The 27,264-nt window shown below is 38.2% G+C and overlaps 1 long non-coding RNA gene across 1 annotated transcript; it reads left to right on the forward strand.

Moving 5' to 3' along the window:
• The first annotated feature begins 176 nt into the window (after window positions 1-176).
• Window positions 177-15,094, forward strand: LOC111541574. The gene is made up of 5 exons (XR_002731307.1): window positions 177-199; window positions 3,994-4,032; window positions 5,840-6,028; window positions 6,513-6,649; window positions 14,305-15,094. It is a non-coding gene; the product is annotated as an uncharacterized LOC111541574 (long non-coding RNA).
• The last annotated feature ends 12,170 nt before the right edge of the window (window positions 15,095-27,264 follow it).

Consider the following 27,264-nt stretch of genomic DNA (forward strand, 5'->3'; position numbering starts at 1 on the left):
TATTCTAAAGAATCTGACTTTTTTAGATTTGGTTTGTAATTAATTTGATAACCTGAGCCAATCCTTTGAGTTACCCTGGCAACCAATTTTAGTAACATAAAGAAGTGCTAGATGTTAATTGGTATTCAGAGTTAGTAGCTGGTGTCTGCTTCTGTCTCCATGGTAACCTAACTGTCATGTTTTCATCTCTAGCATGGTGGTGAGATTTCATATGTGTGTGCCTTAATGCACAGGTCCATAGTCTCTGGCACAGTGTTTTAATTTAGTATCTCTAAATGTGATCATTTTTGAGCTATTAGGGTTATTGCTGAAAAACTATTGCTCCAGAGAAACCAATTTCATCTTCTCTCTTCATCTTCCACACGTTGCTAGCTTCCATTTTGGGTGATGTGTGCATTAGGGTTTGTATGAATATCTGCATGGGAATAAGTCTGCATAACTCTGTATGTATGTGTGGAATATAGATGTTTTAAATATGCAAAATAGGGCCAAATTGTATAAATAAAAAATGATTTTTCAAGAGTGTTTATCTGAGGTTAGATGTAATGAATATTGTATTTGAGAGATAAATGTCAAACTAAAGAAATGAGATTCAGTGTTTTCCATGTTGAAAAAAAATATTCTCACACTGATGGATAATGCAGAGATGTTTCATATATCTAATTTCTAACAATTTCCTATTTAACAGAATGTAGTTCTCTCCTATGTTACCTTCTCTCTTCATTTTTCTACTTGATATTAAATGAAGTTAGCTCTTTTAATTTTTGATTTTTACTAGTCTTTTTTCCTGTCTCTGAACTGAAATAGAATTCTTTCCCAACCATAAATGGTCAGCCAATTAGCTGTAGTTAGTACTCATTGTTATCGTAAACACAGCAATATCATGATGGAGCCAAGGAAGATAATTTGCAATGTATAGTAATTAATCCTCTTAGAGAGGCAGCATGTATACTAAAAACAAAGCTAGCTTGAGATGCATTCAACACTGGGTTCAAACTCTGGCCTTTCCATTTACTACCCCTTGGAGGAAGAAAAAATATCAAGACAAGTTTTAGAACAAATTAAAAAACCTCTCATTCTCCAATTTTCCTTATCTGGAAATTAAGGCCAATTATACAATGGAAATTGGTAAATTCTATGAATCAGTGATCCCCCTTAGTATATGATATTCCCACCATAGTTGACTTTAAACCTCCAATATGGTGTTATTAAGCATGGAACTTTATAGAGATGCTAGTAGTTGTCTCTCACAAGCCAGTGTGAACCAGCTCCAGCATACCACTACTTTGTGTTTGTTTTGAGGTTTAAATAAACTATGCTAGGTAAAATACTCGGTACGTAACAGGCTCCAAAGATCTTAATTGTCTCTCCTCTTAACAAAGTGCATTCTCCATTTCTTTCTATTGAAAATATTAACAGTCTTATTGAGAAATAATTCACACACCATGCAATTTATCCATTTAACTTTCCATTTCTATTAATACATCTGTTGATGAGCATCATATGCATCTAACATTTATTTGTAGAAGACAAATTTGCAAGTGTGGTACCTTTAAAATATGCCCCAAACTATTTGATACTCCTTCTTTCAAAATGTGGAGCCTAAGTCACCTCCGTTTGAGTATGGCTTGTACTTAATGACTTGCTTCCAACAAATAAAATATTGTGAAAGTGGCAGTGTATTGCTTTCTAGACTAAGTCATAAAAAGCACTGTGGTTTTCTCCTTGCTCTCCCTTTTGAAATTCTTATTTTGGGAGAAGGTTGCTATCAAAGGACTCAGCTGCCCTGTGCCCTATATCCTATGGAGAGATTCTCGTGGCTAGGATCTGAGTCCTCCAACGAACAGCCATGTCAGTGAGCCATCTTTGAAGTTGATTCTGCAGGCCAAGGGCAGTCTCCAGATAACTGAAGTTCTCACAGACATCCTGACAACAAACACCAATCGTGGGCCAAAATTACCCAACCAAGCTGTTCTTTAATTCCTGATCGACAGAAACTGAGATAAGAAATGCTTATTGTTTTAAGCATTAACTTTTTGAGTAATTTATTACACAACAATAGATAACTAATACAGCATAATTCATAGTTTTCCAAAAGCCTAAGATTTGTGTACAATAGCATTACATTTTAATTATAGAGTACAAAGAACATGCAGATGAACAATTTAATATTCCCAAGGATTGATAAAGAGCTTAGAACGCTGTCAAGAGGGGAGTTGCTATCTATATTCACTATTAATAACCAATTCACTGGGTCTTAGTGGCTCTCCACTGTCAAGGAATTTCTGTGTTGTGTCTGTAGGTATTTAAAGCAGTTTTCTAAATCGGTTGTGATCTGGGACATCTCTGGGAAGATGTGCTTATGTATAACATGAAGGTCGACTTGACTGGATTCCCAGAAGCATGTGAGGTTAATTAACTGGTAGCATCAATCCAAATTCTTGGAAGCTCAGACACCAAACTTAAGTCTGTTACAGAGGCCATTATGATGGTCAGCAATGCAAGAAAGAGATCACACATATTTCTTTTAAGGCAGAAGTTCCTTTTATGCTTTTCAGTCATATTTAAATGGATATATCCTTGAGATGCTTTGTTTTACTTAAAGCTTTAAATAGATTTTTCCTTTTATAGTAATACCTATTAAAGAGGTAGGCAAAATACTTTTAAAATAATAAAATATATATGACCTATATTTTACCTTGAGTTTCACACTTTAGAGAGTAGATTATTTGGTCCATTTATATTTTACTTTCAAACAGTGCAAGGCTGATGGCAAGTTCTCACATAGTAACCCCATGGAAAAACTACCTCTTAAGGTATGCGTATTTTAACTTGAAATCACTGAAGTGGCACAGCAGTGACCCTAATGACCCCAAAGCCTAACATATTGGAAGAAAAATCCCAAGTGAGTCTTAATTAAGTGGACCACTAAGTAGAGTATGCTAAAACAATACTAATTGCACTGATAAACATAAACAGTGTGAACAGGAAGTACACAGATACACTTGCTGGGGTTTATTCATATTTGAAAAAAAAGAAAGAAAAAAAGAAAAAAAAAACTTTACTTTTTTTGTGAGGTCATCTTCAGTGGTTTATTTCAAAGATGCTGCGCAAATTCCAAATAAAGATAAGATGAAATGAGATGGAATAAAAGTAAACACTTTCTCAGCATATTAGGTTATTTTTAAACTCTTCAGAGTGGACTTTATTTTATTTTAATCCCACTTTCCCAGAAATAACTGCCTAACTGAACAAAACAAACCACAAGAGGACTATCTGGTTGTGCGATTACCCATATTTAAAGTTGACCTTTTTGAAGTCTAAGGTCAAGTCACTTTTTTCTCCCATACCTTCTGCTTTGCTGTTGCTTATTTTTAAAAGTACTGTACTGCTAAAGTCAACAGCTGGTCCTCTTCTCATACACTTTTGAAAAACTGAAAATATATGAGAAAGAGTAATTTCAATTTGAGCATTTATTTTATTGAGGGCTATGTAGAAGCCTATTGAAAAATTATGCCTCTAATAATAAGTAATCCTTTAATTCCTATTGTGATTTTTAAATAAATTAGCCAGTTGGAAGAATTAGGTGATGGACATATAAAGCAAAAACTTGCTGGTGAGAACAGCATCCTGACGTCTACACTGTCAAGCTACTTAACTGTGAAAAGACCAGCCTCTATGCTGGCATCGGGATATTAAGATGTGATCATTATTTTCCAGTAACTCTTAGTCTTGGAGGGAAGACAGACATGACTTTAAAAATTACAGTAAATGCTAATAATGCTATGAAAACAGACATAAAGCACAGTGAGATAAAGAAAAAGGAGCTGCTAGTTTTTCCTTTAGGACTTGGCAGAGCGTTTCCCAAAAGAGGTGAATCACCGTAAGAAAGCACACGAGAGATATGGAGGGCTTCTGGGAGAGATGATATTTGAGCTAAGACTTGAAGGATGAACAACAATTTGTCAAAACCTGCTCTTCCCTCTCTTTCAGGTTAGTCACAACTGAATCTTTCAGGAGAGGGAAAAGCGGGTATGCAAATTCAAGCAGTTAGGATGCGTTCAGTGTGTTTAAAGAGTAGATGTTCAACATGACTAGACTGTACATTTGTGTCTGTGGGTCATTTAGAAGATGTGATGGCAGAAGCAACAGGACTGGTGGGATATGGGGCTTAAAAGATTTGCGGAAATTAAGCTGTGAACACGTGAGTAAGCCACATTGTGGGTTTGGATTTGATTTCATATGTGATAGCTGTTTGAGATTTTCAGCAGTGAGGTGATATGATCATATTTGCTTTTATAAAAAGTACATTTAGGTAGTAGGTGAGCAGTGTGGTGGATGAGACCATAGTTTCTGGAAAATCACTTAGGATATTACCACAATTGTCTACACATATTGATTCTCCAGTACAGGTGGTGGAAAGCACGGTCACCAAATTGGCATATTACAGATACATACAGGTAAATATTTCCCAGTATGAATTCCAATACTTTAGAAGAGACTTTGATTCTCTGATTGGCCCAGTTTGGGTCTAGTGTCCACCCATGTAACAATCAGTTGTGACCAGGAAGCAGGGTCATATGGTGGGAGAAAGGCTTATCAGAATTCTACTTCTGCAGCTCAGCAATGGGGGCCTCAGAGGAAGGGACTTTGTTGTGATCTGGGAAGACAACTTAGTAGGTTTCCACTGGGGAGCAGAGATAACATGTTTTGTTTGGGGCACATTATTCAAGCTCTTAATGGTTGTAATTTAACCCTGGCTTGGCGTCAGATGCAATCAGAACAGACAGATACAGACTGTCTTTAAATATCTGAAGATGCAGTAACCTTGGTGATAATGTTTAGTTCTCCACTGAAGGTGAAAGATAACATCTTTTTGAAATCTGGAAATAGATGGCTTCCAGGAAGTTTCAGTATTATGTTTCAAAAAAGCAATCCATCTTCCTCCTCTGCTTTTCTCTAAGAGTGAAGAGATATTCTACCTTCCTAAAAGTGTGTTTAAAAATCTGTAGCTTGGAATAGCCACTGGGAAATAAATTTAAGAAACTTACTTTATAAACTACTTGTTTTTGCTGCAGTTTTTAAATGTCTACACAGTCAAGAGTTTATGCAGGTATCAAAAGTTTGGCTAGAGTTGGGTTTGCTTGAAACTGTGCAGGCTTAGGTTCCTAGGACCAAAATGAATTTATCTTAACTGGGCGCATTATTTCTTTTACCCTCTCTGATCCTGCTTAAGATTTTCAGTAATGTGTGAGTTTCCCACACATGGATTATTTAGCTTGGGGACTGTTTAATATTTTTTAAATCCTAGGTTTACTTCTCTCATCCTCTCAGACAAATTTTAGGTTACACCCATCCGGCCCCTTCATCCACACCTGTGGGATATATTTGGAAAAAGAAAAAATGGGCTAAATAAGGACAAGTAAAACGATAAATATCCATCCCACTCTACCCTTCCAAAGCTTTACCTAATCTATTCCAAAGAAAAAATGTGAAAAGTGGGTTATTTTGGAATAACCACCTTGGAAAAATATTTTTAGCTTTCAAAATTCAGTTTCTTACTATGAAAATTCATATATAAAGCAAAAAGCTCTAATACTTTTCAAGACAGGTGCAATCTTAGACATTTTAGATAATAGTGTTATTTTCTGTGCATAAATAGCATGTGTGGGTAACCCTCATTGTATGTGGGTTGAAGGAATCAAAGCAATCAAATCAAATAGTCTCATCTTATGCTATTGGTGCCTGGTGTACTGGAGATCTGCACAAATGAAGCCTCAGTATATACCCTAAGCATAAGCAAGTCTTCCCCACAAAAGATTTTAAACCTTCTTTCCAGACACTAGGCACAGAACAAAGAGCACATGAAACAGGAACTGTGGAATAACACTGCGTTCCCAAAGAAAACATAACTGTGATAGATCACAGAATGAAAACCCCAGAGCACACAGCAGAGAAGTACAGCAACTGGAGTCAACATTTACAGAAAACCCTGTAGGAAGACTATGGCACTACCAACTGATCACATGTACGTACTTTAAAACTACTTTTAAACAAGGAAATCCTAATCAAGTTATGAGACCTCGGAATCAGAATCCTGAGGCAGGATGCAAGTACCTTAGTATACATAACATATTCCAACTAAAACATGGAATTCAGGCTGGATTATGATGGATTAGCAGACATAAACAGTGCCTTATTAGAATCATAACCTACTGTAAATCTTCTGTATTCCATTGACTATAACATACAGAATCACCTTAAAGGGATTCAATTACAGGGTCCAGGCTGTCCTTCTCCACAAACTTAATGGCCTTCTTCAAAAATTCACAGGTTAATTCTTAAAGAGTTATGAAAGTTGATTGAGTGAAGAGACCCTGACTTACTCCTTGCTTGTATTCTTGCATGTGGTATAGACAGAAACAACCTTAGAGCTGAACAGAGTGCCTAGCACCTGTTTGGTGCTCAAGTGAATAGATGCACTTAATCTCCCTGGATAACTTTGTTCTTAGGTTACAAAACTCATTTTGTATTGCAGCCAGGCTGAGAAGGGCCCATCACCTGCACATAAATATTTGGAGAGTGGCGACAACCTGAAGACAGCTAGCTGCAAAGTGATACTCCAGAATAAGTTTTGAAGCTCCAGATGGTGAGAGATTATTGTGTTTACAAGTATAATTGGGGGATAAAAGAAAGTTATCAAATTGTAGAGGCAATCTCTAGGTGTTGAAGGATTATGGACCCCCCCATGAATTGAAGGTTAGTTCAGGAAAGTTCTTTATTCTAAGTCTGGAGATGCCTTCAAATCAGAGCAGCATAGAAAGGAAGGGTAAGTCTGGAGTTGGTGGGGTAGTCTGGTGCACAGACAGAGAGAAAGGACATGGCTTTCTTGGAGATCATGTGAGCTGATAGAATAGCTCTTACAGTGAACACAGTAAGTACCAATAAGATTGAACAAACTGGCCGAGACGGGCAGATCATGAGGTCAGGAGATCGAGACCATCCTGGCTAACACGGTGAAACCCCGTCTCTACTAAAAAGTACAAAAAACTAGCCAGGCGAGGTGGCGGGCACCTGTAGTCCCAGCTACTCCGGAGGCTAAGGCAGGAGAATGGAGTAAACCTGGGAGGCGGAGCTTGCAGTGAGCTGAGATCCGGCCACTGCACTCCAGCCCGGGTGACAGAGCAAGACTCCGTCTCAAGAAAAAAAAAAAAAAAAGATTGAACAAATTAGGAAAACCCAGTGAACAAAAAGGGTCCTCTGATGGGAAGAGTTGGTGGACAACTGGAGGAGAGGAGGGGCAGAAACAAAGAGGGCCTGGAGAAAGTAAGCAACACCTTAAAGATCAATCAAATGTAATCAAAATTTACATTAAATGATGAATGTGAATGATAAGATGAAGAGTGTTCTGTAAATAGAGGGCCAGGAACTAACATTAACTGAGAGTCAATAGTAGGCACATGAAAAGCACGTTATATATTCATCTCATTTGATTATCACCACAGCTGGAAAAATAGAAGAGATTAAGCAACTTACAGGCATCAAGTCCCTAATCGGTGCAATATGGCAAGAATAACCTAAAAGAAGTAGACAAATTATAGATGCTTGAGTCACATTTATGAGGGTATCAATCAGAGTTCTGCCAGAAAACAGATGACACCTTCAAATGGGGAATGTATGTAGAGAATTTAACAAAGAGACTATTCACAGAGATGTGGGCAGACTTCAAAAAACAGTAGAGAATACTGCAGTACTCCAAAACTAATAACAGAAAGGAACATTTTTCACCCAGAACCTAAATGACACTGAAAGAGGGTGTGGATCCTGGAATATGGAGATGTTCTGATGCTGAGAGGGCCGCTTTGTCAGGTGTCATGACCTTTGGGAGCATGAGGCAGCCAATCTGCAATGACTGTATAAGAAAGAGCCAGAGATATACAGACCATGTCCTCACTTCTCTCCCTTCTTTGATCTCTTGTTAATGCCTCTCCCCACCCCTCCCATTGCCTAAACTCACCTGGAAACAGAAGGACAAGGAGCTTGCCGAAGGAATTCATGCATTCTCCCTAATGGGGCAGAGGACAGAGAGGAGACGGCTACACAGGAAATCTGGAGAAGAAAATTGGAGCTTCCCAGCCCAGGGAGTCAATCACTTCTGACCACATAAGTCAGTGGTTCCCAGGCTTTTTGGGGCAGAAGAATAATCTGAGTTTTTAAAAGATCCATATGCTTGGGTCAGTTTCCCACACATTCCAGAGATTCTGGTTCATTAGGCCTGGAATAGGACTCATGAATCTACTTCTTCCACAGTGCCAGTTATTAAGCAGGTATTCATTGGATCACACTATGAGAAATGCCTTCTTGAGTAGAGAAAGAGAGTCTTCTCTTTGTAGCCAAGTTGGCCTTTGGGAGCCAGTTTTCACATCTTGGTGCTCTTTTTAGGGAATTTCTGGCAGGGGGAGGGGTCCTAGCATCATGTAGTATCATGATTATCTATCTATCTATCTATCTATCTATCTATCTATCTATCTATCTATCATCTATCATCTATGTACCTGTCTGTCTATCTATCATATATCTATCAATACAGGCTTTTACGTTAGTCACAAATGAACCTTAATTCCACTTAAAATATGTGATCTTAATCTCTCTAAACCTCAGTTTCCTTCTCTCAAAATAGAGTGATGAGACCTAATTCATAGGGCGCATTGAGGACTGTATATGATTAAATGTAAAAAAAATAAAATAAAAAATAACTAACATAATCTTTGGCACAGAGGAAATCTACAATTATTGATATCTATGGCATTATCATTTTGGCTGTCATCACTTTGCATTGCTTTGTTGCAATCTGTGTTCTACGTTAGCATTAAATGTGGTATTCAGAGTCAAAACTGCTACAGGAATCAAAACTCAATAGAGAAGACTATGTGCACTTTACTCATTTTTAATAATGCAAATAATGATTTAGTCTTTGTACCTAGAAGCTTTTGATGTAAACACAGGGGAGAAATGGCAAGATAAACAAGAGGGAAGAGACCTAGTTTACTTTCCTTTGCCCATTATCTATTCAAAGACGATGAAAACAATAGACAGAGCAACCTTCTAGTAAGCTGGGGAATTAAAAAATCTTTTCAGAAAAAAAGTTGTAAAATGTGTTCATGAGAGCATTTTTATGATAATTGACTTGTTTAGCTTAAGGGATGTTTAGAACCAGGGCCCTGCCAGAGTTTGTGTGCCGAAAACATTTCCTGTATAGTTAGTAAACAATAAGTCCTATTGTTTTGTTGGCGTTCAGGTGGTCCCAATTTTGAGGGTGGGGTCTCTGAATCTCTTCCTAGCTCCTTCCTAACCCTGCTATGGTTAGTTTCAGAAATTGTTGGAGCATCCCCTCCAAGCAGCCTTTGAAGCCCTTCCAGCAGAGGAACTGCAGAACTCAAAAATCCTAGCTGCAGGTTGGGTTCACACTACCACGAAGACCCCCAGCCAAGAAAGCAGCTTGGTGATAAGACGGAAAAATGAAGGAGCTCCAGTTTTGAAGCAGGGTTTTTGTTTTTGTTTTTGTTTTCCTCCCGTTAGAGCAGAGGGAGTAGGGCTGAGCAGCTTGGACAATGGACCAGAGGGAAAGGTGGGGTTTTTTTTGTTTGTGTGTGGTTTCTTTGTTTGTTTTGTTTTGTTTTGTTTTTGAGACAGAGTCTCAGCCCTGTCGCCCAGGATGAAGTGCAGTGGCACAATCTTAGCTCACTGCAACCTCTACCTCCCAGGTTCAAGCTATTCTGCCTCAGCCTCCCCAGTAGCTGGGACTACAGGCATGCGCCACCATGCCCAGCTAATTTTTGTATTTTTAATAGAGGCGGAGTTTCACCATGTTGGCCAGGATGAGGTGGGCATTTTTATAGGATTCATTCCCCAGCAGTATAAAACATAAAGACAGTAAAAACACAAAGTTGTCAGGGATTTGTCATATTTTCAAGTATTAAAGGAAAAGAATGAAGTGTTTAGAAAAAACTTGAAGCAGAAAAGAATAGATGGGATTTAAGATGAATTGTTTAGCCTGTCTGCCATAATTTAAAGCAGTTTTTTTTCAAGTGGGGGTGATTTTGTCCCTGAGGGGACCTTTGGCCATGTCTAGAGACATTTTTAGTTGTCTCAACTTGGGGAAAGAAGTATACTATCGTCTCTGTTATGTACAGGCCAGGGATGCTACTAAACCTCTTCTAGTGACGCACAGCAAGGAATCCTCAAATTCAAAATTCCTATAAGGTCAAGTCTTTCCATACATTCTAACTTGCTATTTCAAGTCTTAGCAAACCTCTGAATTTCACCAAATTATTTGGGTCTCTAGATAGACTCTGATTAACATTCACAGTTATATGTACTGGGAAGAGTTTTATCATGGCCCTGTGACACCGAATGTTGAGAATTATTTAAGCCATCATTTACCTAATGCCACTTTATCTTGAGGTACACTGATAGTTAATGGCCAAGTCCATTTGCAGAATAATACAATTTCCAGAACAAACAGAAGAAGTTTCACTAGGCAAGACTGAAGCAGTTTTTTTGTCTAAGATTTCTTAGACCCAAGTAAATGGTTTTAGAGCATTAATGTATGTGGAAGGAAGGAAGATCTGTGGTGTGATACTGTAGCAAAAACAGGAGAAATCATTTATCTTTTAAAATTAATTCGATTTTAAGCACCATACAAGGTCATTTAGAGTAACTAGATAAATATTTAATCAGCTTCTATTTTTCTTTTTGGTCACACACATAAGCTAGGGTATTGAAAGTATCTTCCGGATTGCCAATATGCTGTGAGGGTAAGAAAGGCTTCCTTTATATTTTGGCCCCGCTCCTTCAAAGTGTTCTGTTAATAGATTTTTCTTGTGCCTTTGGGGAAACTTTCCACTTTAGGAAACACTTTTTGATATAAATTTTGTTGAAATTTACCTTGGCCACTACTCCTTCCTTGTGGCATAGTAACAACTTTTACATTTTAATATTTGAACTTGGACATTCAAACTGGTAGGAAAAACCCTACCCAGCCTCTCCATGCCTTTGAAGGATATTATGTTTCACACAATGGGCTTCATCTTTTATTGAAGCTTTTGGATCCAAGAGAGGAAAGGCATGGTAAGAAAATTAGAACTTGTTACTGTCAGAGAGATCATTGAATTGGTAAAGATTCATGAAATTAGCTAGGTAAAATGTAAAGCCTTAGCCTCAGCTCTGTTTGTGTTGCAGTTTTTCCTAAATTGTAATTTTTGAGAGACAAGAAAAAAAGAAGAAAAACTATAATAGAGGATACAGCTTAATTATGAATGACTTCAATTGAGTTGTCTCTACTTGAATATAGTGTTAAAAAAATTAAAGTCTATTGAAAACCATGAACTTGAAATTATTCACAATGCTTTTGCTCTACTTGGTTAAGATTTTCTCGTAGAAAACTCTCATCGAGGCAATATGTTCTCTATGACCCTATTTAGGAAAAAAATTCTCTCTCTATATATATATGTAATATACACATGTATATATATATCATACATACATATTAAAATTTATGCATATATTTTTATATCAAAATGCTATCTTATTTTAAAGTAAATTAGTTGACTGGCTAATTTTCAGCTATTTGTAAAGTGACAAATTGATCAGAAGAAAGCTAAAATGACAAATTCAAAATGGCTAAATTCATATAGCTATTGAGCTTTCAACTGACATCTACTAGTCCTAACTTTTTAAAAAGAGGGACAAGACTGACAGTGACCATGTTGACCCTCAGTGGTCTCTAGCTATGACATCTGGGTAGTGAGGAATTCTTTAGGGTCGTAGTTTTTTCTTCCAGTTTTCCAATCCTACCCATCGCCCTTGTATTTCAAGCTTGAAAGATCAAGGCTGTTTTCATGGTAGATTTCAAGTCCTGCCTGCCTGGGATTCATTTCCTGGCCAATATGATTGAGGACGCCATTTCCAACCCTGCTCAGTGCTTTTTATTCTTTTCATTGACCTTTAAAAAAATAATCATAAACTCAACATTCACTGGGAGGCTCAGGCCACACCATGGTTTACTCTTTTATTTAATAAAGATGTGCAGAAAGTCTACTCTTGGCAAAAGACTTAACACTCACTTGTGAAAGACTTTCTGGGGCTTTTTGTAATTATCTGAGAGGAACAGTCAATAGTGTAGATTCAAGAATATGTGAGAGAAATAGACTCTGGTCAAGTACATATGAGACTTTGGAACATCTCCAGACTAGAGTAGACAATCTAATAAAATTTTTTTTATTATTTGGTGTGTTTTTCACATATTCCATTTATAAAAGTAGAAATTAGGCTTAAAATAATGAGAAAAAACAAGCACAAAATACCATGAAGAAACAGGTTTTTTTTTTTCCTTTTTCTTAGCATTTTGTTATTTTAAACTCGGCCTTCGCTAAATAAAGGTGAATTTTTAATTCTATACTACAACATGAAAAAGTTTAACTTGATTTTCTGTGGCAATAGGACAAGAGAAGGTGTTTATAGCTAAAATCAGTGCTCTCAATCACACCTTTTGCACATGATAGAAAAGCAACAATCTGGATCAGTAGACGATAATTCACTTTCCGTCCTCTCACTCATCCGTTTGTGGGGAGGCTCCAAAGAGATGAAAAAAAAAAACAAAAATCGGGCAGATGAAAAAAAGAGGAAGGAGAAGTAAAAGGAGGCCAGATGGTCTGTGGAATGAACTAACTATACTCGTCATTTCTGAAGAGCCGGCTGTGCTAATATGTGGATATCCACCAAAGGTGCTATGAAGGGCAAAGGGAATGTGTTCCCTTAAAAGCACAGTAGAGGCTGTGTAATCTGATAAGAGTGGTTCTCAAATGGAATTATTTTTAATAAGTAAGAAGCTGTTATTTGCTGGGAGATACTAAAATGTCAGGTGAGCATCATTCCAGACAGAGGGAAAGTGAATCCTGCTATAAAGCTGCAAATCCCACAGCATAACCTCCAGCGTTTCCTCCTCTCCCCCACTTCTCTCCTTTCGCCAGCTCGCTTGCAAGTCCTTTGATATCAAACCCTGCACATAAAGCCATAAACCTGTTCATCTGTGTTTCTTTCTTCCCCTTATGCTGATATTAGCTTTTTTACCCTAGGTTCTGAGTTTCATTTAAATTTCTTATTGCATAAAACATGAGCCAAGTAAAAACTGATCCACCTGTGGGTTATGTAGAAAGAGGCAGATTGGAAATCAATGAGTCAGAAACATTTCAAAATAAAATAATCATAAAGGCTAGACTTTTAACATGCTATCCAGAAGCACTGAATGTATCATAAAATAACACAACACAGGTCAACTATACGTCCAGAAACCTGAATGCTTTTTTAGACTTTATAGATGATTTGGTGCACTTGTTACTAGCCTTCTTGGGTCAAAGACCCCTTGGAGGACCTCAGAAAAGGCAATGAAATTCCATTTTGAAGAAAACATAGGCACTCCTGACACAACAATGTGCATATAATTTCCGAATATTACCAGAGGCCTTAAAGCTCATTCACAGATCTATGCTAAGGGCTCCAGAACTCCCTCAGTCCCCTCAGTGTGTGTGAATGACTAAGTCAAATCCAAAAGCAGAGCTCATTTGTAGCATAAACTGGCCTCCAGGTTTCCAGTCCCACTAGCTTTGATCATGATGTCAGCTCTCTACAGAGTTCTGAGATAAAGGGACACTGATAATTCCTGAAGTGATTGTACTGATTGAATAGCATCTTCAAAATGTATTCTACTTGGAATCGCAAAATGTTACCTTATTTGGAAAAAAGGTCTTTGCAGATGTAATTAGTTAAATTAAGATGAGGTGATACTGGATCAGGGTAGGTCCTAAGTCCAATGGCTGGTGTCCTTTGAAGATGGTCACGTAGAGACACATGGGAAGAAGGCCATTTGATGACTGTCACTGTGAACTGGTATCATGCTTAGGGATCACGGTGAGGCAGTGATTGGAATAGTGCCAGGAATGTCAAGTCTCACTGGCAACTACCAGAAGTGAGAACAGGGGCACAGAACAGATTCTTCCCTGGAAACTTCAGAAGGAATGAACCCTGCTGACTCTGTGATTTTGGAATTCTAGTCTCCAGAACTGTGAGAGAATAAACTTCTGTTTTAGGCAACTCAGTTTGTAGTAATTTGCAATGACAGGCCTAAGAAACTAATACAGTGATTTACTGCTCTCTGTTTATGTTTTTATTAATAATGTTTTTAAAAACCTTCACATGTTGTTCCCATCACTGACCCACTTGGTCTCTTTCCATTTTTTTTCTTAGACTAGCTGACCTGAGTATTAAAGCTGGATATAGCAATGTCCTTCTATGTCCTTCTAAATTTTCTTCATGAGTAGTGATAAGTTATGCTGAGAAAAATTATTGAACCTACAGTTATACAACATTGCTCTTGTTGCCTTTCAAAAATGGACAATGTTTCCCATATGGAATATCTACTGATGATATCGCAAGAAGGTGAATAAAAAAATCCAATGAAGACATAAAAGGAAGTGTCATTGAAATTATCTGGTAAAATGGAAGTTTGCTTTACACAAACTGTAAAGAAGCCTTGGGAGATAATGTTGTTGACTTCCCATGCTCTGAAGTACTCTTTCACTCAGGAAGATAGCTCCGGCCCTACAAAGGAAGGGCTGTCTGAAATAACTGCTCACAGAGACCTCTCAGCAATTCCATAAGATAAGTGAATTGGCTTAAATCAAATGTTTTGCAATTCAATTTAGAGAGCATTTACCAGCCATCGTGTACTACTCAAGTTACTAGAACACTAAGTTGACTCATGCTTGGAAATACTGGTTTTATGTTACTATCAGAGTATTGTCGTAAATCCATCCACAATTACAAAGAGTCCTACTCTGCTGCTGTAGCTACCTTTAACTCCTTGCCCTCAGCAAATTGTACGCCTAGGGAGATGGACTACTTTGGCCTTGAGAAATTTCCAATTAGGTCTTTTTGAGAAGCAGTCTGCATGTGTGGTCTGAAATAGGATTTCCAGTTGTGCTTATTTTTATTTTCGAGAACTGCTTGCAAATAAATGCCACTGAGTTTGTTGGGAAGGGGTTACTTTTTACTACCTTTGGGAATTGTGCCTCACTCTTAGGTTGCATAGCTTCTATTTTTTGAGGCCCTTCTGATTTTCTCATATGGTTGCTGAAATTTGCAAAATCATTGTAAGTTTCTGTTTTTTCACTAGCAAAATGAGAAATAGTAAAACATTTAGGGGTTGGAAGGATGAACTGAGGAAGGATAGCCAATGGATTGTTTTTATAAGGCCCCTACAAATTGATGGCAAAAAACGACCTGGCCCTTTGAAAGAGCACCCCATCTCCTCAAATGTGTACTAGTGAGTTTACAAGAGGCTATAATGACAGCTGAAGTCATCTGTGTTCAAGCATAACTATAGACTTAGAAAAATAAGTCAGGAATCTATGGAACTGCATTGAAAACTCAGCTGTGCATTGCTTAGTCATATAGGAAACACGGTAAGGAAATGCAGTATGATCAGAACAGCTTAACCACTAGAGTGCAAGCTGTATATGGGAACAGGGCAGTAAAACCAGGAAAACTGAGGGGATGGTGGCCTTTTAGGAGAAAAACATAAGAGGAAAAACAAATCTAGGAAAGAAAAATATGAAGCAGAGAAAAGGCTGTGGAAAGAAAGAGAACAAATCAGTCCAAGAAGCCAAGATAGTTGAGTAGCAGGCAGTGTTTTGAATGTGCAATGATGATCAATAATCCCGAAGATGGATGTGTGTGAGAGCAGTGACAGTGAGAAGATGGGATGTCTCTAAGGCAGACCTTGGTTTAAATCTCAAGTCTGTGGCTTGCTAACTTTGCAGTGTCAAGCAACTTATTTCATTCTTCTGAGACTCATCTATAAAATATGGATAATTACTGTGTTTCTGCACTGTTGTGAATATTTTAGTTAATATATGCATTTTAGTCCCTAGCAAAGTGCAATGAGTAACAGTTATTAGTTAGTCTAATGAGGAAACAAAGGGAGGGACAACTAAGAGTAAAGTTGTCCATTTTCTACTTCAGCTCTCCCCTCCAAGGGAAAAGGTGACATGCTGGTGCTAAGTCTGACTGAAGGCATCTGGGTCACATGTATCTATGAGAGTCCCTGACTAGAATCTAGTTGTTTCCTGCAATAATCTCATATGTATTAGAGCAGGTTGTTCAACAGAGTAATACGTGTGGTTATTTAAATTTAAACTAAAACTTAAAATATGCTTTGTTTCAATAGCTACATTTCAAATAATCAATAGCCACATTGCTGGTAGGCAGTATACACACACACACTTGTGCATATATGTGCATATCTTTGTGTACATATGTGTATTTCTGTCATCACAGAAAGTTCTATTGTCTGCCCTTGCTTGACTATGGTGGACTATGTGATCAAAAAAATATAATCCCATAAATCAGGAAAGTGGGCAAAGATTGAGGAAAGAAATTAAAATAGGAAGATAGAGCTTCTGCTGATGGAACCCCCTCTCTTTTTAAAAAATACCTGAGGTGATGACAGAAGAAAGGAGTGCTTAAGATTAGAAAGGTGAGTTAACCGTAAACTGTGATGTCTATGGCCTGGGGCAAGGATGAAAGGATTGCAGCCACACTTGAAATTTGCTCTAGGAATGGTATTGTGATCCCAGAAAACCTATTACATGGTGACTAACATGGAGATCTGCTTACTTAGAGTGGTGGTAACGTGGTGACATCAAGAACTATGTAAAAGTAAAACAGATGCACTCCTAGGAAGCAGACCTTTCCAAATGCATCATACAATGCATGGAAAAACAGAAATCGAAAGAACATTGGGACCCAAAGTGAGGTTTTGCTATGAGTCTTTTAAATCAAAGTCCCAAGAGAACAAGAAGGAGAATTCCCTATGCTTAATCCACCTAGTATCTAACATGCAGTGAATATATATAAGAATAGACGGGGAGAGCGTGGATCTCCCAGCACAGAGTTCGAGCTCTGATGAGGGACAGACTGCCTCCTCAAGTGGGTCCCTGACCCCTGTGTATCCTGACTGGGAGACACTTCCCAGTAGGGGCCGACTGGCAGCCTCATACAGGAGAGTTCTGACTGGCATCTGGCAGGTGCCCCTCTGGGATGAAGTATCAAGAGGAAGGAATAGGCAGCAATCTTTGCTGTTCTGCAGTTTTGGCTGGTGACACCCATACAAACAGGGTCTGGAGTAGACCTCCAGCAAACTCCAGCAGACCTGTAGCAGAGGGGCCTGACTGTTAGAAGGAAAACTAACAAACAGGAAAGAATAGTATCAGCATCAACGAAAAGACATCCACTCAGAGACCCCATCCGAAGGTCACCAACTTCAAAGACAAAAAGTAGATAAATCCATGAAGATGGGGAGACACCACAGCAAAAAGCCTGAAAATTCCAAAACCCTGAACGTATCTTCTCCTCCAAAGAATCACAACTTCTTACCAGCAAGGGAACAAAACTAGATGAAGAATGAGTTTGACTGGATGGAGAATGAGTTTGACAAATTGACAAAAGTAGGCTTCAGAAGGTGGGTAATAAAAAACTCCTCCTAGCTAAAGGAGCATGTTCTAACCCAATGCAAGGAAGCTAAGAATCTTGAAAAAAGGTTAGATGAATTGCTAACTAGAATAACCAGCTTAGAGAAGAAAATAAATGACCTGGTGGAGCTGAAAAACACAGCACGAGAACTTTGTGAAGCATACACAAGTATCAACAGCCAAAACAATCAAGTGGAAGATCAATGAAATAAAGTGAAAAGACAAGATTAGAGAAAAAAAGAGTGAAAAGAGATAAACAAAGCCTCCAAGAGATATGGGACTATGTGAAAAGACCAAACCTAAGTTTGATTGGTGTACCTGAAAGTGATGGGAGAATGGAACCAAGTTGGAAAACACTCTTCCGGATATTATCTGGAAGAACTTCCCCAACCTAGCAAGGTAGGCCAGCATTCAAATTCAGGAAATATAGAGAACACCACAAAGATACTCCTCAAGAAGAGCAACCCCAAGACACATAACTGTCAGATTCACCAAGGTTGAAATGAAGGAAAAAATGTTAAGGGCAGCCAGAGAGAAAGGTCGGGCTACCCACAAAGGGAAGCCCATCAGACTAACAGCGGATCTCTCTGCAGGAAACCTACAAGCCAGAAGACAGTGGGGGCCAATACTCAACATTCTTAAAGAAAAGAATTTTCAACCCAGAATTTCATATCCAGCCAAACTAAGCGTCGTAAGTGAAGGAGAAATAAAATCCTTTACAGACAAGCAAAGGTTGAAAGATTTTGTCACCAACAGGCCTGCCTTACAAGAGCTCCTGAAGGAAGCACTAAACATGAAAAGGAACAACTGGTAGCAGCTACAGAAAAAACATACCAAGTTGAAAAGACCATTGATGTTAGGAAGAAACTGCATCAACTAATGGGCAAAATAACCAGCTAGCATCATAATGACAGGATCAAATTCACACATAAAAATATTAACCTTAACTGTAAATGGGCTAAATGCCCCAATTAAAGGACACAGACTGGCAAATTGAATAAGGAGTCAAGAACCACTGGTGTGCTGTATTCCGGAGACCCATCTCATGTGCAAAGACACACATAGGCTCAAAATAAAGGGATGGAGGAATATTTAATAAGCAAATGGAAAGAAAGTAGGGGTTGCAATTCTAGTCTCTGAGAAAAACAGACTTTAAACCAACAAAGATCAAAAGAGACAAAGAAGGACATTACATAATAGTAAAGGGATCAATGCAACAAGGAGAGTTAATTATTCCAAATATATGTGCACCCAATACAGGAGCACCCAGATATATAAAGCAAGTTCTTAGAGACCTACATAGAGACTTAGACTCCCACACAATAATAGTGGGAGACTTTAACACCCCACTGTCAATATTAGACAGATCAGTGAGACAGAAAATTAAAAAGGATATTCAGGACTTAAACTCAGCTCTGGACCCAGCAGCCTTAATAGACATCTACAGAACTCTCCAACCCAAATCAACAGAATATACATTCTTTTCAGCACCATATCACACCTTTTCTAAACCTGACCACATAACTGGAAGTAAAACACTCCTCAGCAAATGCAAAGGATGGAAATAATAACAGTATCTCAGACCACAGTGTAATCAAATTAGAACTCAGAATTTAAAAATTCACTACAAATGGCACAACTACGTGGAAACTGAACAAACTGCTCCTGAATGACTACTGGGTATATAACAAAATGAAGGCAGAAATAAAAATGTTATTTGAAACCAGTGAGAACAAATATACAACATACCAGAATCTCTGGGACACATTTAAAGAAGTGTGTCGAGGGAAATGTATAGCACTAATTGCCCACAAGAGAAAGCAGGAAATATATAAAATTGACGCCCTAACATCACAATTAAAAGAACTAGAGAAACAAGAGCAAACATATTCAAAAGCTAGCAAAAGACAATAAATAACTAAGATCAGAGCAGAACTGAAGGAGATAGAGACACAAAAAAAAAACCCTTCAAAAAATCAATGAATCCAGGTGCTGGTTTTTTGAAAAGATCAACAAAATAGATAGACCACTAGCAAGACTAATAAAGAGGAAAAGAGAGAAGAATCAAATAGACACAATAAAAACTGATAAAGAGGATATTACCACCGATCACTCAGAAATACAAACTACCATCAGAGAATACTATAAACACCTCTATGCAAATAAACTAGAAAATCTAGAAGAAATGGATACGCTCCTGGACACACACCCTACCAAGGCTAAACCAGGAAGAAGTCAAATCCCTGAACAGACCAATAGTCTGAAGTTCTGAAATTGAGGCAATAATTAATAGCCTACCAACCAAAAAAAGTCCAGGACCAGACGGATTCACAGCCGAATTCTACCAGAGGTACAAGGAGGAGCTGGTACCATTCCTTCTGAAACTATTCCAAACAATAGAAAAACAGGGAATCCTCCCTAATTCATTTTATGAGGCCAGCATCATCCTGACACCAAAACCTAGCAGAGACATAACAAAAACAAAGAAAACTTCAGGTCAGTATCCCTGATGAACATCAATGCAAAAATCCTCTATCAAATACTGGCAAACCAAATCCAGCAGCACATGAAAAAGCTTATCCACCAAGAACAAGTTGGCTTCACACCTGGGATGCAAGGCTGGTCCAACATATGCAAATCAATAAACATAATCCATCACGAAAACAGAACGAATGACAAAAAACACATGATTATCTCAATAGATGCAGAAAAGGCCTTTGACAAAATTCAACATCCCTTCATGTTAAAAACTCTTAGCAAACTGGGTATCAATGGAATGTATCTCAAAATAATTAGAGCTATTTATGACAAACCCACAGCCTATATCATACTCAAGGGTCAAAAACTGGAAGCATTCCCTTTGAAAATAGGCCCAAGACAAAGATGCTCTCTCTCACTGCTCCTATTCCACATAGTATTGGAAGTTCTGGTCAGGGCAATCAGGCAAGAGAAAGAAATAAAGGGTATTCAAATTGGAAGAGAGGACGTCAAATTGTTTCTGTTTGCAGATGACATGATTGTGTGTTTAGAAAACCCCATCATCTCAACCCAAAATCTCCTTAAGCTGATAAGCAACTTTGGCAAATTCTCAGGATACAAAATCAATGTACATAAATCACAAGCATTCCTATACACCAATAACAAACAAACAGCCAAATCATGAGTGAACACCCATTCACAACTGCTACAAAGAGAATAAAATATCTAGGAATACAACTTACAAGGGATGTGAAAGACCTCTTCAAGGAGAACTAAAACCACTGCTGAAGGAAATAAAGAGAGGACACAAACAAATGGAAAAACATTCCATGCTCATTGATAGGAAAAATCAATATCATGAAAATGGCCATACTTCCCAGAGTAATTTATAGATCCAATGCTATCCCCATCAAGCTAATATTGACTTTCTTCACATAATTGGAAAAAACTACTTTAAACTTCATATGGAACCAAAAAAGAGCCCGCATAGCCAAGACAATCCTAAGCAAAAAAACAAAATGAGAGACATCATGCTACCTGACTTCAAACTGTGCTACAAGTCTACAGCAACCAAAAGGGCATGGTACTGGTAACAAAACAGATATATAGACCAATGGAACAGAACAGGGGCCTCAGAAATAATGCCACACATCTACAACCATCTGATCTTTGGCAAACCTGAGAAAAACAAGCAATGGGGAAAGGATTCCCTGCTTAATAAATGGTGTTGGGAAAACTGGCTGGCCATATGCAAAAAACCTGAAACTAGATGCCTTTCTTACACCCTACATAAAAATTACCCAAGATGGATTAAAGACTTAAACATAAGACCTAAAACCATAAAAACCCTAGAAGAAAACCTAGGCAATGCCATTCAGGACATAGGCATGGGCTAAGACTTCATGACTAAAACACCAAAAGCAATGGCAACAAAAGACAAAATTGACAAATGGGATCTAATTAAACTAATGAGTTTCTACACAGCAAAAGAAACTTTCATCAGAATGAACAGGAAACCTACAGAATGGGAGAAAACTTTTGCAATCTATCCATCTGACAAAGGGCTAATATCCCAAATCTACAAGGAACTTAAACAAATTTACAAGAAGAAAAACAAATAATCCCATCAAAAAGTGGGCAAAGGATATGAACACACACTTCTCAAAAGAAGACACTTATGCAGCCAACAAACATGAAAAAAAAAAACTCATCTAACTGGTCATTAGAGAAATGCAAATCAAAACCACAGTGAGATACCATCTCACTCCAGTTAGAATGGTCATCATTAAAAAGTCAGGAAACTGCAGATCCTGTAGAGGATGTGGAGAAATAGGAATGCTTTTACACTGTTGGTGAGTGTGTAAATTAATTTATTGTGGAAAACAGTGTGGAGATTCCTCAAGGATCTAAAACCAGAAATACCATTTGACCCAGCAATCCCATTACTAGGTATATACCCAAAAGGTTATAAATCATTCTACTATAAAGACACGTGCACACATATGCTTGTTGCAGCACTGTTCACAATAGTAAACACTTGGAACCAACCCAAATGCCCATCAGTGACAGACTGGATAAAGAAAATGTGGCATATATACACCATGGAATACTATGCAGCCATAAAAAAGGATGAGTTCATGTCCTTTGCAGGGACATGGATGAAGCTGGAAACCATCATTCTCAGCAAGCTATCACAAGAACAGAAAATCAAACACCACATGTTCTCACTCCTAAGTGGGAGTTGAACAATGAGAACACATGGACACAGGGAGGGGAAATCACCCACACTGGGGCCTGTCAGGGGGTGGGAGGCTAGGGGAGGGGTAGCATTAGGACAAATAACTAATGTAGATAGTGGGTTGATGGGTGCAGCAAACCACGATGGCCTGTGTTTACCTTTGTAACAATCCTGCACATTCTTCACATGTACCCCAGAACTTAAGGTATGTAAAAAAATAAAAGAATAGATGAATAAATGTAAAAAACAATCTCAGAAACCTGATGTTGGAGCAACGATGGTAGCACTGTCACACCTCAAAGAGGAAGACAATGTGCAGTGTCTTTGTGCAGGTAGCTCTTGAGATCTGAGGCTAACCAGGGTCATAGCGAATATCTGTGAGCACTGAGCAGACCCTGGGCTAGGGGCTCAAACACGTTCTACCACAGTGAATCTTTACAATATCAAAGTGTCGTTATCCCCATTTTATAGATCACAAAACTGGATCTTAGAAAAGTCAAGACCTCTGTTGTGTTATAATGCGAGTTGAGTTATAATCCAAATTAAAGTTCCTACTATTATCTTTGTAGTTGTCAAATGCCCACTTAAAATAACAAAGCAAAAATAAAAAAGAAAGAGAAGACAAATGTATTTTAAATGGCATGACTGTATATTCCTGCTATCTTCTCTGCTTTACCCATTTATGCAACAAAGTACAACTAAAAAAGTAGTAATGAAGGATGAAGAGGAAGAGGGCATGAGACCTTTACTTTTGTTGTTTGTGGTTGATGCTTGAAGATTTTCTGACAGTGCTAACCAGTTCCAAGGCTCTTGAAGTCATATAAGCTGAAAGAAGGAGTGTGCCAGATGGGATGCTGAAGTGGAAGGGTTCCTGAAGCCGTTCCTTTCTGCAGTGGTTTATTTGAGGATTTTATTCCCCCATGTGTGAGTTCCGAGGCCTTGGCAGATGGTTTTTACTGAGTATTACAGAAGATTCCTCTGTCTAAGCAAAATCCTAGTCCCCAACTTATATTTAACATTTTAGCAAACCACCATCTTCTGGAGTATACAGAATTAAACATATGTAGTTAGCTCCACATGTTCAGCCTCATAAAATAACTTTCTACTGCTTTAATTTTCATGTACAATTATATATGCTTATAAACAATATTTTGATAGCACTCCTGAAGTGGAAATTGAATCTTGACAAAGTATTGTCACTGGAAGAGCAGGGAGAGGGATGAGAAAAAATTAAAGATTTCGTACTAAATTTCCCTTTACAGGCATTTATGTGGCTCTGACAAAGGCCTGTGAAAAATCATAGAGGTCACAGGGGTCAAGGTCATAAAACTTGTAGAACATGGTAAGATTCTATGATCATAATCCTAGTCAATATTGGACGTGAGAGCCTTAGTTGGTCTGATGCGGAGCTCATTCTGTTACCCACTTCCTTATGCCCTGAAACGTGCGAAGAAGAAAATGCCCACTGAATGGACCCACGCAAAAGAAGAGGCTTAAACAAATGGAAACCTCCTTAAAGGAAACTTAAAACAAAAAGCACCAATATAACATATTTTGAGATTTAAGTGTTACAGTAGTTTCAATGACTAGAAATAAGAAAAACCTAAGCAATGTAATATAGAAATGATATGACACCTTTTTCTTCACCCTCAGTAAGATGGTTTAACTTTGCCGTAAATTTTCTCCAGGTATATTAGTTTGCTAGGGCTGCCATAACAGAATCCCACAAACTAGGTGGCTTAAACAACACAAATTTATTTTATCACAGTTCTGGAGGCTGGAAGTCTAAGATCCAATTCTTGGCAGGTTCAGTTTCTTCTGAGGCTTCTCTTTTTAGCTTGCAGATGGGCACCTTCTCCCTGTGTCCCCACGTGATCTTTTTCTCTATGCACACATCCCTGGTGTCGCTCTTCTTATAAGAACACAGCCATATTAAATCAGGGCCCACCCATATAACCTCATTTAACCCTAATTATCTCTTTGAAGATCTTATCTCCAAATAGAAATCACATTATGTGGCATACCAGGTGTAAGAATTTCAACATATGAATTTTGTGGGGACACGATTCTTTTCCTAACACTAGGATAGACATGTTCTCAGAAACTCACATCCACCTCAGAAACAACTTCTTCCTCCAACCCCTCATCTACTTATTAATGAACAAACTCCTGCTTAGTGTACATCCAGTCAGGTTTAAGATGCAGGAGAGCTTAGACCTCAATAAAATCAGTGGGAAAAATGACTATGCATATGGCTGACTGCATTGCAGCAAGGTTTCAATCTTGAGTTCCAGTATCAGCATTCAACCTGGAGTCAGTGGGGCACCAATTTGCCACTGGGCACTACGCTTGGTTTATCATGGAATTGGTTTGTAAATCCAGAAACATGTAATTATAGCACAAAAAACACTGGGCCTACATTTTCCATGTCAAGGACACATTTTTCTAAGCTCTCAACCAAACAGAGCTGCTCATGATAGACTTTCCCAGCAGAGATCTCATGTGACAAAAGAGTTTATGCATAAGATTGAACTATTTGAATTGGGTCAATATTATGGGCACCATTAAGTCTAAGAGATACAGTAAAAGAGGACACAATCTGGCTATAGCAATTAAAATTCATGTGGATAGGACGCTCAAGTATGAGATTGCTGTGACACACCATGCCTGGCTTCACTGGCCACTATGAAGGCACTATCAAAATACTCAGGGTGATAGCAACTAAAGAAAAAAATTAGAGAAAAGATGACATTTTAGATGTCTAGTTTCCTGATCCTTTGGGAAAACTATGGATTTTTTTGGACACAAATTAATGTTACCACCCATGGATGCGGGCCTTGGGAAATTCATGAGATGACAATTTTCCTCAGTATGGTATATTTTTTATGAATTTTCTTATCCATACAAAGTTAGCAACTGCCCTACTCCCATACAAATATACTCCTCCTCCCCCTCCAAACATACGTTGCCCCCTCTTCTCACAGTACATGCTTCACCCATTTTTCCTTCAAAATAACACATCAGGAAATACTTCAACTTAAATAGCTGCAGTAGCACCATTTGCAGGGATCTGAAAATTATTTCTATCTATGAAACTGAAGTTACTTTTAAAAATCATAGCAAACAGACTTTAATATTTCACTACTCTGAGGACTTTCATTTATCCCATAATAATTCCCTAATTGGTTATCCACTTCTCATCATTTAAAAACAGTCCCATAAATGTAAGTCAGAGAGAAATCCAGTGACAGTGGTTGTACCAGAACAACGATCCATGAATAACAATAAGAAGCTGACGAAACCTGAGAGTCCTGTGCTTGGATGTACTGTCTGAGTAACGCATGATAGCTCCAGAGTTTTGATCTTTGTACATGTTCCTACGTAAGAAGGGAAGAAAAGGGAAAGAATAAAGCATGCAAGAAATGAAAACTATGATTAAGTATTCATGGCAAGTCATTTAAGGGGGTTATGATAAAAACTTAAAGCCAAATTTCAGTGAATAATGGAAATAAAACTTGAGCAACCTGTGGTTGACTGCAGCCTGAATATCCATCACGAAGAAGGGGAAACATCTTCTCCAATGAATTCTTACCCCTGTCTTAGCCCACTTACCATCAAAATCAATCCTCTGAATTTCCCGCCCTTGCCTAGAAAATATAATGAGAAGAGCAAGCATTTACTACTAAATTACTGTAGGATAGACACTATGCTAAGAATTTTACTTGAACAATCTCACATAATTCTTACAACCCTCTGAGGTGTATAACTGGACTGTCTACATTTCACAGACCAGAAGACTGAGGTTCAGAGAAGGGAAGTAACTTGCCTGAGTTCATACAGCTAGCAGCAAAGTCAGTACCAGAATCCAGATTGTCATGATCCTGCAATGCCTAGGAAATAGTATTTTATTCCAAAGATTAAAAGTAAGGACATATATGCAATTCTTATTATACTTTTTTTACTTAATATCTTGTTGGCATGATACCTTTCCTTTTTTATAGACAACGTTGTTAGTTACTTCCTAAGTCAACTTTTCACAGGTTGCATTTAGAACCCTGCAGCTGAAGCCTGCTTATGTTCATAATAATAATTTAAATAGAAACAGATATATCCAGAATCTGTTCTGAAAATTATCCTTCATGCATTTGTCATCCTTACTTGTGTCTTTACTTTTTCAGTTTTTTATTTGGGACCTACCAAGATGAGAACAGTGTTCTTAGTGTCTGAAATATTCTCTGGGAGTTTATCTGTCTCCTGTTGAAGGATTTCCTTGTAAAACTAGGAACTGGGCGGGGCTATGCTCTATCTCCTGGGCATCATACCATGTCTCTGGGGCAAAGAAATTGGTTGGTAAATTGCTGCTATATGTTCTCTTTTGAAAGGATGGAAGAATGGGGGATTTGAGGAGAGCATTGGAAACTCATGAGGACAGAAACCGTTTGGCGCTTCTGGCATAGCGCCTGGTACAGAGGAGATGTTGCTTAAGGATGCTCATTTCCTGCCTGATAGTCCCTGCCCTGGGCTCTAAAGGCACCACATAGTCTCTGCCCTCAAGAGCTGATGGGGGCACAGATAAATAAACAGGGAATTATGTCAAGTTGTCATGGCCTAAAGGCATTGTGTAAGCACTCAAGTGAGCACCTGGGTCAGTAAAGCCTTCTCAGAAAGTTCCATCTAGGTGAGGTCTAAAGAATAAATAAAAGGCACCCAGAGATTGTAGGAGAGAACCCTTGAGGCCAGTGCTTTGTAAAATTGGAAGCACCTAGAGAACTTTTAAAAAAGTACTGATGCTTGAGTCCCATGCTCAGAGATTCTGATGTAATGGGTTTGAATGTAGGCGAGCATTGGGATTTTCAATGTTTCCAGGTGAATTTAATGTGCAGCCAAGGCTGAGAACCTGAGCTGGTGGCTCTCTATACAAGCTGGGTTTTAAACCTAGGAAGCTTTCAAAGTCTACCG

This window comes from Piliocolobus tephrosceles, chromosome 4 (genome assembly GCF_002776525.5).
Source record: "Piliocolobus tephrosceles isolate RC106 chromosome 4, ASM277652v3, whole genome shotgun sequence".
NCBI classification, from domain to species: Eukaryota; Metazoa; Chordata; class Mammalia; order Primates; family Cercopithecidae; genus Piliocolobus; species Piliocolobus tephrosceles.